Source organism: Acomys minous (assembly GCF_964271855.1).
Source record: "Acomys minous genome assembly, chromosome: 4".
NCBI classification, from domain to species: domain Eukaryota; kingdom Metazoa; phylum Chordata; class Mammalia; order Rodentia; family Muridae; genus Acomys; species Acomys minous.
In genome coordinates, this window is record NC_140486.1 from 95,308,233 (window position 1) to 95,321,960 (window position 13,728).

The window sequence follows — 13,728 nt, forward strand, 5'->3', positions numbered from 1 at the left end:
CTAGCCCAGCACTTAGTAAAGCCTGTGTTCCAAAGCTGTCAGGGGGGAAAGTAGACAATAAGAAAGAGCAAATCGACTTTCTGGCTTAATCAGTTTCAGAAGTTACAGAAAGAGGAAATTGGATTTACTTGAAAGCCAACTTTAAAGGGAAATAAAAAGACAAATGTCTTTTATAAGCTCAACAGGGACAAAACAGCAGCGCGAGAGCCTCAGAAGGTAATTGTGTAAGTGGACTGTTATAAGCAGTCTCCTTTCTCTGGGTTGGAACAGTCTTACAAAACAGGATTTGCATCTGTAATGTTGTGTAACAAGCAGCTTTGTGGTATAATATCTTTTAAATAGAGGGTAGATAGGAGAGCGGCAACTGTCACTGTCTTAGTATTATAATCCCCCTCAGTCTTCCAGACAGAACAGCATCACCCCCGTTGGGAGCTAAGGACAGCTTTTACTCAAATACAAGGTCACTTTATGTGGGGCCATGGGGGGGGGAGCAGTGGAGGTGGGGCGGGGGATTCACATTTATTCCACGGCAGTCAGCACTGGACCCCATCCAAGAGACGGAACGAGACTAAATAGATCATTTGTTTTATTGTGTTCGGGAATTTCTTGCAACTCTCCCAACTGCAGCGTATGGACAGAAGGCCAAACTCAGAGCCCTGGCTAGAGCTGGCTAAATGCCAGGTCAATATATATGTATATATGTATATGTATATGTATATATTTATATATATTAAAGGACTAAACAGCTTGAAGCTATAGCTGCAGATTAAGGCAAAGCACACAATTGAAGGACGAGATGAATTTCTACCATGAATGTGAAGCTGGGAAGAAAATGCCAGGTAGAGTTAAGTGATTTGTATTGCTCAAACAAAGCAGAGACAGAGACGGGGAGGAGTACCGCATGGAAGCATACGCCTTTGCGAAATCTATTTGCAAGGAGGGTGGGATGCTGAGAGGAAAAAGCTGCAGCTTGATTCCCCCCTCCCCCATCCCCAGCAGAGGTAGGCAACACATCTTCCCTGGACCTGTGCACCGATGAGGGATAGCAAAGTGCCTGATGGTGTGAATGGCATGTAAAGTGTACCCTGGCTTTTTGCCTCTGCCCTGCCTTGTGCGCATGGGGAAGGTAGGCCAACACCAGCCACGCACACTCAGTAACAAACGTCGTTGGTATTCCTAGCAGATCCCACTGGCAGAATGAGGCTTTGTTTAGACTCCTTTCCTCTGGGGGAAGTTCACAATCCATCCCATCCAATGGCCAAGGAGAGAGAAAGGAGCATTCGTGGCTGGGGTTATTTTAGTGTGTTAGTTAACACTGCATCCTGTCTGACTTCAGAACTGACAAGTGGAGCGCAGTATTGCTCAAAATGTTCCTTCGACACTACTGGGGAGATGTCAGTCATGAAAATGTAAACATAAGAGGTAAATCCTAAAGACTCCTGGATAATATACTTGATAGATGATGAAGAGTCTAGGCCAGTGGCTTCCAGCCCTTCCTAATGCTACAACCCTTTCATACAATTCCTCATGCTGTGTGACCCTCAACTAACATTATTTTCGTTGCTACTCCATAACTGAAATTTTGCTACAGTTATGAATCGGAATGTAAGTATCTGATAATGTAGGATATCTGATATGGGGCCCTGTGAAAGGGTTGTTTACCCCCGAAAGGGTCGCAACCCACAGCTTGAGAACTGCCGGTCTAAATCCTATTTCTGCTCTAGCTGGGAAAACAAGCCGGTTTCCCCTTCAGAGCCGTTAGCTGCGTTACAGGACCCTCGAATCCTTCAGCGCTTGTGCATTTCTATCAAAACAGTTAACGTTAGGTAACTTTTCTTGGAGGAAATTTAGAGCTGCAAATAGTGTTGGAGAGCCGAACCGCTGTGTCCGTGTTAACAGCCTGGGAGTGATATGATGAAATCGATTGGCAAAATGTCACCCCTGAGAAAAATGGGGCAGAGGTACAGGGATCTCAACCCCACACCTAAAAGCCTCTCAATCTGCAATATCAAGGGGAAGGTAGTGAGAGAGACATAGATGCTGAGAATCCAGCAAGCTCTGCTTATCTGCCTTCACTCTTCTTCACACTTCTAGCTTCTCTCTCTAGTGCAATGGTTCTTAACCTGGCTTAGAACTCTACAGCGGTCAAACGACCTCTTCACAGGGGTCACGTAAGCCCATTCGAAAGCACTGATACTCACTTCATAATTCATAACAGTAGCAAAATCACTGCTACGAAGTAGCAAGGAAAACAATGTTTTAGTGTGTGTGGGGGGGGATCATCACAGCAGGAGGGACTGTATTAAAGGGTCGCAGGATCAGGGGAGTTGAGAACCACTGCTCTCGAGGTGTCTTAGGTGTCCCCCTAATCCAGGGCCTTGTGCTGCCTGTTTGAGATGAGCACACTACATACCCCGTCAGCCCCCACGGCCCTCATCTGGAAAGCAGCTCTGTATGGGTCGGCATGGGGAAGGTGGACTTCTCACTGCCTCCTCTGGGCTTTCTTCTCTCACCTCCCCTACCAGACCCCATCTGAATTCTGCCTGTCCAGAGCCTACCCTCCAGGGCAAACCAGGCTACAACCCTGTCATTACCACGTCGGAAAGTCTCCGTGCATCTGTTTATCCTATCTACACACATTTCTGAGCAAATGCTGAGTATGAAACAACGCTCTGGACACAGGGGATGCCCTGAGCCAGTAACCCTGCTAGGCTGGTCTCTCTCTGCTGCTCTCTGGTGACATATTGTGAGGAGGGAGAGAGAAAGGAAAGTAAAAAAAAAAAAAAAAAAACCAGCAAGAAGCAAATAGGAAAGAAAAAAAAATCAAATCATAATGAGGTTTATGAAAAAAAACTGATAGGGAAGGAAGTGACTTTAGCTCAATAGTCAAAGAAGGCTTCCCAGGGGAGGTGTGATTTGACTTGTGGCCTGAAGAATGAGAGGGCATTCTCTCAGGAGTATTTTGGACAGAGGGGAACAAGAAAAATTAATGGGATTTGTAAACTGTCATGACTGTAGAGTAACGGGGAGGGGCTGTCGGGTTTTTTTTGTTTTTGTTTTTGTTTTGTTTGTTTGTTTGTTTGTTTTTAGATTGCATTTCCTTATTTGTGGGCCAAACCTTCCATAGCATTTGTCCCTGCAAGAGAAACCGTGACACACACCACACATACACACACACACACACACACAGAGAGAGAGAGAGAGAGAGAGAGAGAGAGAGAGAGAGAACAAGAGACAGAGAGGAGTCTGGCATAGACACAGCTGTGTCAATGTGGCTGCACAGTGATCTTCTGAGATGTTTTAACAGGAGATGCAGGTTATTTCAGGACCCTAGGGAGAGTTACCACCTTTTTTCTTCACAGTGGCCAAACATGGGGCCTGCTGGGGGGGCATTGCACCAAAGGCAACAGAAATTATCACGGAAGTCCCTACAAGCCTAACTTGAGCAGAGGAAGACTCCAGAACGCAGAAAGGAAGACCCAGGTGACAGGCCATGGGGCAGAACAGCCATCTGTTGCTGGCCTCGGGTCTGCAGCAGTTTCCTGCAGATAAGGTCTCAAGAGCTGAAGGTATAGGTTCCGAAGTCCTGGGTACCCAGAGCTCTGAGAGTATCATGCTATCACCACAAGCAAGGGGCCAGTTTTCTGGGTGCCCTTGCTTGTCATGTGCCTAGGAGTCCGACAGCGGGCTCATACCCTGAGCAGGGCTAAGTTGGCTCTGGGGCACCTGGAAGGCGGATCTGTTCTAGACTTCCAAGTCCTGGCACCCTTATCGCCATCACCTGCAGGACGGCACACTGTCGCCCCCACGACCCCTGTCGGGAGCAGCCAAGGTGTCGCGTCCTGAGTCCCAGGGACACTCCCCTGGTTTCGTTGTCGCCCACTCCTCTCCACTCCCCACACGCCCATCTGGACGACCCACGTGCAGTTCCTCCCGGGGTTGGCGACGCACCTCGGGCTCGGCCGGCGCTTTCTGGGGACCCCGACCCCCGACCCCCACGCGAGAGGGCAGCATCCGGTCGTGCAGGGGGGCGTCCTGAAGTCCCCTGAGAAGCAGGGGCGTTGCGGCCCGCTGCTACACAAAGGCGGCGGCGGGAAGGCGGGGCGGGGCGGGCCGGGGGCGGGGGAGGCAGGAAGGGGCGGGGGCGGCGGCAGCGGCGGCGATAAAGCCCCCGCGCCTCCCGGCCGGCTAGTGCTGTGGTTGCACGGGAGCGCGGGCTGCACGCGTCCCCGCCGCCTGTTCCCCTACCGCCGGGCCGACCTCATTCCCGGCTCCTGCCGCCACCTGGGGATCAAAGCGAAGACCGGTGAGTACCGGTTGCCCGGTCCCCGCCGCTGGGAGGGGAGCCGGGGACTGTCTCCCGGGCTGCGCCGCTACCGGGCGCCGGGGCGGGAACTTTATCCGGCCGCCCGGGCCACCGCTGCTAGCGCGCCTGGCTCCGGCGTCCTGTCCCTGAGGGCTCGGGCGTCCAGGTGTGCCCGAGGTTAATGGAACGCTCACCGAGCGCGTAGTGGCTGTGGTGGGACTAGCAGGGCTGCACAGCATGACCCTGACCCTGAGGCGGCTGGGCACGCGTGGGTATCATCCACCCCTGTACTTTGCTTCTTCGCGCCCTGGACTGGGACCAGGAGACCCACTCTCACTGGTTACCTTTGCTTGAGCAGTGTGGAGGTGAGCTTTGATTTGGGGGAGGGCTTCAGTTCACACTGGCCTTTGCAACAGGCTTATCCCTAGTATACAGTAGCAGCCCTTTGCTATTTAGTATTTATTTTCATCATCTATAGACCAGGGAATTGCGAGGCCACTGAGTGACTCCAGGTAAGGTGAAAGTACTCAGAAATCCTGGGCGGAATTAGGTGTTTAATTTGCCCCCAAGATGAGCAGAGAGGGAAAGCTGCTATTACATAAGACAGCACTCCACCTTCAGGTATTAGAGAAGGTGCTGTTGAGGATTTTTAGCGTTTTAATGAACAAAACAGTATCTCCGCGTGTCTCTCTTAAGAATCTCCAAACGCGGCTGGATTTTGCTTTGACTTCTTTGCAGAGAACGTTCTTATATCTAGCATGAACATAAAAAGGTGTTTGAAGGTTTGACTTTTTTCTTTCAAGCCAGGAACGCAGTTTACTTCTCAGAACTGTTCTAGAACAATTGATCTGATAATTTTGTACTTTGGAGATTTTGAGTCAGGATGGGAATACAGATAGCTGCAAGAAATGTTCAGCGTCACTGATTTGTGTGTCTAAAGCACCCTTAAAAATTGAAGGTGCTTTCAACACTTTCTGTGGCTCTAAAACAGTAATTATACACTCTTGGCAACATTTGAGCGAAAGATTCTTAAGAGCTGTGTGACCACCATCCCTGGAGTCTTGGCTGTTTTCCAAAATAGTGTTTGAAAATTTTGTTCAGCGAAGGGTGACTCCTGAAGGTCATGAGAAGATGTCATCTTTTTTTTTTCTTTAAAATTATCTATACAGAAACACCCCCCCCCCCAACGTACACACACACACAGTGAACTTGACATATTAGCACGATTTTGAAGAGGCAAAAATTGCTGAATCTCCAAAGGATGTTAATTTTCAAGCTTCACACGTCGGTGACTTGACAGTCGTTAGAGATGGTTTAAGATGGAAGGCGTCGGAAGTCAGTTGGTGACCTGCCCAGGCTCCTGGCCACCATCCATGTTGTTACCCTCTTCCAGGCAGTTCTTCTCCCACGTGGTCGGGGACTTTGGCCTTTTTTCCCTTCCTGTGGTTATGGTGCCGCAGGCTCTCAATTACATGGCATGGCGGGTCCAGTGGTTTCCACCCACGCCGTTTACTCAGGCCTCTCAACATGTTCAAGACTTGCCCTCACCTGGAGGTATATGTTCAAAGTCCCAGCGTTATGGGAGACTGGGGCAGAAGGATTGCTGGGACCCTGATCTACATAGTGAGCTTCAGATCAGCCAGGGCTACACAGAAAGACTGTCTCAGACACACACATGTGCACGTGTGTGTGTGTACACACCCCCACACACTATCCATTTTCTTTAAACCCTAGGTTCCTCCCTCTCCCCTCCCCCAGGCTGCAAACTGGCTCTGCAGTAGTGGTCTTCAGCACAAAGGATTTTTCCTGCCGTCTTCCATGCTTCAGGTTCTACAGGTGACCTAATGACCCATGCTCCTGAGAAAATAGGGGCCACCAGACTCCTTCCATGTGTTTCCTCTGGGCCACCCTATAAGCATTTCCATATTTACCCACCCATCTGCACAGTCTCTCCGGGCCTGTGTGTGCCTTAGATTTCCTTGGGACATTTTTTTTTTCACCTTTGCTAAATACAGCAGGCCCCTGTGTTCCTGGAATTAACCATTCATATGGGAGAAAAACCAGACAGAAAAGCATATCTATGGTAAATACTGTGGGGTAGAAAGGCAGAGAAAAATAATCAAGTTGAACTGGGAATTTGCAAAAGATGAAGGAGAAGACTCCGTGTGTCAGTGACTAATGTCCCCCAGCTGTCTCGTGGTGAATCGCAAGCCTTCCTCTGCTCGGGAATCTTACTTCTTGCTCTTTGCCTGCCCAGTCTCTCACCAGGAACCCTATCTAGTTCAGCAGTGATTCTGCACTGCTCTAGCCTCCCCTGTATTAGCATTTTCACCTTACCCCTGGTGATTACCAGATCACTCCATGGTTCTTAAATTAGTTGCCACTTCCCGGCTCTCCCTTTTTCTCTGCCCCTGCTAGTCTCTCCAGTAAAGAAGAGCCTCCAGTTCCCTGCATGAGCCATCTCCTGGGTGCTCAGCTGGCCTCTGCCATCTCCTGGGTGCTCAGCTGGCCTCTGCCATCTCCTGGGTGCTCAGCTGGCCTCTGCCTTCTCCTGGGTGCTCAGCTGGCCTCTGCCACCTCCTGGGTGCTCAGCTGGCCTCTGCCACCTCCTGGGTGCTCAGCTGGCCTCTGCCACCTCCTGGGTGCTCAGCTGGCCTCTGCCACCTCCTGGGTGCTCAGCTGGCCTCTGCCACCTCCTGGGTGCTCAGCTGGCCTCTGCCATCTCCTGGGTGCTCAGCTGGCCTCTGCCATCTCCTGGGTGCTCAGCTGGCCTCTGCCATCTCCTAGGTGCTCAGCTGGCCTCTGCCATCTCCTGGGTGCTCAGCTGGCCTCTGCCATCTCCTGGGTGCTCGACTGGCCTCTGCCATCTCCTGGGTGCTCAGCTGGCCTCTGCCATCTCCTGGGTGCTCAGCTGGCCTCTGCCGTCTCCTGGGTACTCGGCTGGCCTCTGCCATCTCCTGGGTGCTCAGCTGGCCTCCATGACATTTGACCCTAGGCACTGTCTTCCATGCCCTTCTACAGACAGCTTTATTCTGGTTCTCCTTCTGTCATCTCTTCTACTTCCTGGGGTTTCCCAGTACTCTGCCTCTCCCTAATTATGCTCCCTGGAGAGTCTTTGACTGAACCATTTTGCCAGTTTCACTTACCACTAGTATGCAGCGAGTCCCAGGTTGCCATCGGAGCTGAGAGCATTCGCCTGTATTTCAACTAGTTACTAGCCTGGAGGTCAGGGACCAGCTTTCTGTGTTTGTTTGGTGCATGCCGGTGTACAGGTATGTGGTATTTGCATGCATGTGGAGGCCAGAGATCAGCCTCCAGTGCCACTCCCCAGCACTGTCCATCTTGGTTTTGTTGTGTGGTTTCTCACTGCCTTGGACCTCCACAAGTGGACTCAGCTGGTTAACCTGTGACCCTGAGAGATCCTCTTCTCTCCCCCTTCTTCAGTCCTGTGATTACAAATACACACCATCATGCACTTGCCTTTTTTTTTTTTTTTAATGTAGGTCTGGGCATTGAACTCACATAATTGTACCTGTGCTTAGGTGGCAAGCACCTTATCATCTAAGCCCAGCAGTCCTCAACCTTCCTAATGCTTTGACTCTTTAATACAGTTCTTCATGTTGTGGTGACAACTGCCCCCCCCCAACCATAAAATTCTTTTCTTTGCTACTTTATAACTGTAATTTTGCTACCACCATCAATCGTAATGAAAATATCTCATGTGCAGGATATCTGATATGCGACCCCTGTTTGACCCCCAAGGGGTCTCGACCCACAGGCTGAGAACTGCTCATCTGTGCTCTCTCGTCAGCTCCTGAGTTTAGTTTTTATGTTCACCCCACATGTGTCTCTCTCTCTTTTTAATGACTACATAATTCCCCAAGGTATATAGGTGGGAGCCTCCAGTAACGCCTGATTTCTGCATATCCTGCTTTGCCGAATGGCAGTCTTCTCTGTGCTGTGAGATCCCGTGAGCCTCCGATCTATTTGCTTGCTTCTGTTTTGCTTTGTTGGGTAGAAATGACAAAATGGTGGCCAGTGCATCACTTTCAGCTGGCAGACTTATATTGGCGCTTTGATGAAGTGTACAGGACATCAACTAATATGTTAGATGTTTTGCTCCTGAAAGGCAGAAGACGTGGAACTTCCTGTGGCTTGCACGGGATCTGGAACCCCTCAGCAGGTGCTAAGATCCTAGCACCTGTCCGTGGTGGACAGCTGCTTTCTGCTCCCTGTGGGACTTGGGCCCTGCACTGACATCAGTTTTGTGGCTTTTAGTGTTAGTAACTGGGCTGGGACAACTATGGGCAGCCTGGGATTCTGAGGGGCTTACTGCACATGTCCTGCCTCAAGCTTTGCATCCTGTCCGTCTTCCATGTTGTAACTGGCTCAGATCTCTGCAGCCTCGCTCCATCTGCCTGTATCCCTCTTGACATGATCCTGTACCTCCCTCCCTAGTGATGTGGAGTTCAACGGCACTCTGGAGTGGCAGTGTTGTGGCGGGATATTCCTCAGGTTGGAAGGTGAGGAGGGCTCAATGGTCTTTATGCAGGCTTGTCCCTGAGCATCAGGATGCTTTCTCTGGGGCTCGTACAGAATTCTGTCTTACCTTCCCTGTGTCCGCACTGTAGCCCCCGCTGTTTATACACACACACACACACACACACACACACACACACACACACACACACTCCAGGAGGAAGTAGGGTTTGGTCACCTCACCTCGGGCAGTACTGAAGATACTAATATGAAGGCACAGTCACAGAGACATGCAGTTCCAAAGGTCATGCAGGCCTTTCACTGTCCAAGTCAGAGGCTGTGTCTATGGTACTCAGGGAACTTCCTGTAACATTCTAGGAACTTACTAGGCTAGTAGCCATCTGGTAACCTGACCACATCTGTGCCCTCTTCTACCCTTCCTGCTTCCCTGCCATGTGCTCTTCTTCTAGAACTGTGTTTCTTCCACAGTAGGCTCCAAGGGGCCCACATACCAGGACACTGCGCTGTGTCTTCCTGGCCTGGCCTTACTATAGCTTTGCCTTCAATTCTTGTCTTCCTTTCTCAGTGTCTGGCTAATTTTACCTTTTTCCAAACCCAGGTCTAGTTATATCCTGTTCCAAAAGCCATTCCTACTAACCACTGTTTCTAGCCCTTCGTGAGACGCATGCTTGTGCATGTGTGTGTGCACGCGCATATGTGTGCGCGCACACACACACACACACACACACACACACATGCGGAGTTCATACACAACTGCTACCTTGTGGTCAGATGCTTTACCTGCCCTCGCTTTGGTTTTATTTGCACCAGAAAGGGTGTGCAACCTAATGGCATTTCATAGATGTGTAAACCATACCATGATTATTTTGTTTGTTAGACAGAGTTTCTCTGTGTAGCCTTGGCTGTCCTGGACTTACTTTGTAGACCATGCTGGCCTCAGACTCACAGAGATCCACCTGCCTCTGCCTCTCTCTGACTGCTGGGATTATAGGCGTGCACCACTGCGCCCAGCTCCATCGTCATTTTTTAAGAAGTCCACTTCATGTGCTGTGGGGAACAGTGGCTACATGTCAAGCTTAAAGGGGAACTCTTTAAGAGACTTCAAGTTGTGGTTATGGTCCTTCTACTTTTAACATATGCTTTCATACTTTTCTGTGTGGATCCATGTGTACACGTGCTTGCGTGTGTGATGACCCGTGGACAACCTCAGATGTTTCTTCAATGGTAACCACCTTGCTTTTTGAGGGTCTCTTATTGACCTGAAGCTAATCAATTAGGCAAAGCTGCCTGTCCAGAGGGCCCCTAGCGATCCTATTGTCCCACCTCCAGAACTGGGACTACATGCCTGGCATTTTCTAAACATGTACTCTGGGGGCTTGAACTTGGGTCCTTGAACTTACAGGGCAATATTCCTGTTTTCTCATTTTAAAAAAACGTTCTGAGGGACCACTGTGTCGAGGTAGAACATCAGGGAACACAGTCATTCCAAAAGTGTTGTTTGTCTCTGTCCACTCGGATCATCCTCCTGATCATCCTCAGCCTACTGTTGCCTTCCCTGAGGGCCGCTGGCCGGGCTGCACTCTGCCTCTTGTGGCTCATGTAAGGGGGAGGATGCCTCATGGTTTACTTCCGCTGCCCACAGTGATGGCGGTGGGTACGTTCTTCGTGACTTTTTATTCTTTTTTCTTTTCTTTCTTGGTTTATTTCATCATGGTGCTGTCTCCCTTCCATCAGATTTGGTGAAAAGGACCCTGGGCTATGCTGCGGATAGTCTGGCCATGTACAACTCAGTTTCCTTTGGTATACAGTGGCTATCACTGAAATAAATGGCACCCACGGTGTCTTATTAAATGTCTTATAGATTTTTTTTTTAAATCTATAGCTTCTTGGCTTTCCTTTCTAATCTAGTGTTCTCATAACTATCACATCTAGGTGACTTTTATTTTCCTTGAGCGCATTATTCTCATGCTTGCAATACCAATGGATCCGTGTCTATCTCTTTTATAATATTGCGAAGTCATCATTTAGCATCAGAACTTAGAAAGAGCGCCCTGAGCCTGGGGGAAGATTTAGTTGATGTTTCTACTCGGAGGCAGTTATGAAATTGTTAAATGAATTAGGAGCCCTAAGCTCAGATCTTCTTTGTGAGCCTGCTCCCCGTGTATAAATGTTCCCAGTTCTGTCTTCCAAACCATCTTTCTTCATGAATGGATTGTGTGCCTGAGGTGGAAATCAATGTTGGTTAAAAAAAAAAAAATACCCTTGGGGACTAAATGGAGTCGGGCACAGCAAACTGCATCTTAAGGTTATTTCTTATCTGTAAGTTCCCGATTTGTCTAAGGATGCTGAAAGCGCAGTGCGATTGTATTATTCTTTAGAGAAGATGGTGATCTACTGAACAGGCGGCATCCTGTACATAGCCCACGCGTCTCTGCTTTGTTTTTACCGTGTGATTTCTAGGTCTGGATTTAAGACCAGGCTGGATAGGTCAGTGGCCCTCCTGAATTCCGTGTTGCCCAGGACTGGCCACCAACCCTCCATGTTTGTAATCCTGTGGGTGTATTTTGTCAAACATATCCTCCATTTCATCTTTGAATCTCTCTCAAGGTTGGGTGAGCACCCTAGGTCACGATCAGATCAGGAACACCCAGACCCCTGCTACTGTTTGACCTTAGACTTTTATCTTTGCTTCAGAAGATAATTGGAGAACGGGAGTCCATTGTGTGCCATTCTGTTCTCATCAGCTGATTCTTATAGGGAAGAAAACACGGACAAAATTTTAACACAAGAAAAACCTGCAAGCATTTCTTGTGGCTGGAAACCTTGGTAGATGCACTTGGTTTTTATACCTTTGCCTCTATGCTCACCTATAAAACCAAATGAGGATTTTCGGTTACTCAAGGAATTTCTTTTGAGAGCATAACAAAAACAGCATCAGGACCCTGCCACCCTTTGTCAACCCTACCCTGTGGAGTGACAACAAATCCTGCCTTCTGAGCCCTAACAAACACCAAACCAGAGACTTAAAAGCAATGTACGGTGACTACAAAGGCAAGTGGTTATATCTTCCTTCCAGGAGGGGCCTGTAGGGATAATGGAGATGTTTGCTGGTAAAATTTGTTTTCAGTGTTATATTCTGGATATGGATCTACTGGAGAAGTTCTTTTATTGAGCATAGAAATAGCTGTTAACACCTGCATTACCTTTTCTGCATAGTGCAAAATCCTAATCAAAACAACCCCAGCAGAAATGGGTTCCAGAAGAGTCTAGGCCTTTCTCTTGCTGACCCTCAGATCTGACTCTGAAATTGGAACCAGAGACTCAGTGCCTCAAGGTTCACCTCTTCCCACAGGTCTCTTCTCTCTTCTTTTCCTCACAGACTATGATTGTGACCAGCCCCAAGTTTATCTCCTCAGAGCCCCATGGTGAAGTCGGAAGGAAGGAACTTTCCTGCCAGTCCTAGTTGCCTTCCCCCACCTCCACCCCTCACCCCCCCACCCCCATCCCCCACTCCCCCACCCCGGGAGATCGCTGGTAGGAAATCTGATTGGCTCAGTTCTGGTCACATGCCTCTCTCTGCACCAAATGGCTGCAGTTACGGGAATGAGCCTCTTATAAGTTGCTGAATCTTGAGTCAGGTGTTCAATGCTATGTGTCAGGCTGGGCTAAGGTGTGCTAAGGAGGTAGGTTATCTTCAAGTGGCAGAGGCTCCTTGACCATGCTGCCTACCACTAGAGTAGGTACTAATCTCTCTCCCACTCATCCAGTTATAGAAGAAGAGTAGAAAAGCTGATGTGTCCATGGTCATACAGCCTGCCACCATCCAGGACAGAGTGAGCTCTGTAAGTCACTGTGAGCTGATAGGATCGTGGAGACTTAGATCCCTTCTCAGCTGTGTTATGCCTTCTCCCAAAAGTAAAATAAGAATTTTTTTTTCCCCCAAATCGCACCTCTCCTTTCAGGCTACTGCCTTTTCCACAGGGCATGACAGCCCACGTGGGTAAGGCAGGAAGAGGCCAACACTTTGATGTCGTTTGAAGTAATATGTTTATGTCGTTTGGCCTCCCAGTTTCTTCCTTGGCCATGTGCCCCGCCCCCCACCCGCTCTGAGACTGGAGTCTATAATTAGTGTTGACCTTTGGGTGGAGAAGGTAGAATGCGTTCACACACACAGTCCCAAGGACCAATTTAGCCTGGGCTGGATAAGATTGCACAGAGCCAAAGCACGAGCGTCACATGATTTCTTTAAATTCAACCCTATTTGGGATTTCACTTTATACTTTATTAAAAACTTGTTCCTTCTGCATAGCAGCGATCTGTCCCTCCTCCTCCCCTCCCCTCCGTTTCCTCATCTGACTCCTCTAGATTTGGAGCCTGGTTAGACTTTGGTTTGAATCCAGATCCCATCGGTTACAAGGAGGAGAGCGTAGCTGGGATTCTACCTTCCCTAAGTCCCAGCTTTGCCTGTGAGCTGAGCATGAAGGGAACCAGCTCTTGAGTGTTGTGAGGGTAGAGTGGAGAGTACGTCTTAGGTGGGTGATGTATACAGCAGTAGGAATGGACACTTCACAGGCCAAGGGCTGGCCGTGGTCATAGTTCTGCGCTGTACTTGCCACAGTGGTACAGCTGAGCATTTGACTTCCCCCAAGAGTCCCACTCTATGTTTCTCTGGCCAACGCATTGCTCTGTGTATTTAATAACCTTTCTCTGTAGTCTTCCATCCTGTGATGTTCGGTGGGCAACACTCCCCATGACCAGCCTCAAGTCAACAGAAGTGTCTTCCTGCATTTCTCTCCACTTTATTGAGGTGTGGGGTCTCTTGCTGCCCCTGACTGTGCCTCATCTAGCTACTCAGCTGGCCCCAGGGATATTCTGTGTGTCCATCCCAAGTAAGTGCCCAGAAGACACGTGGACTACCTCCC

The 13,728-nt window shown here is 49.3% G+C and overlaps 1 protein-coding gene across 1 annotated transcript in view; it reads left to right on the forward strand.

The window, feature by feature from the left end:
• Positions 1–4,148: 4,148 nt before the first annotated feature.
• SERPINE2 (serpin family E member 2) overlaps positions 4,149–13,728 on the forward strand; it is a 63,473-nt gene continuing 53,893 nt past the window's right edge. The window contains exon 1 of the mRNA XM_084779484.1: positions 4,149–4,306. The gene's annotated coding sequence lies outside the window, so the exon portion shown is untranslated. The remainder of the gene's footprint in view (positions 4,307–13,728) is intronic.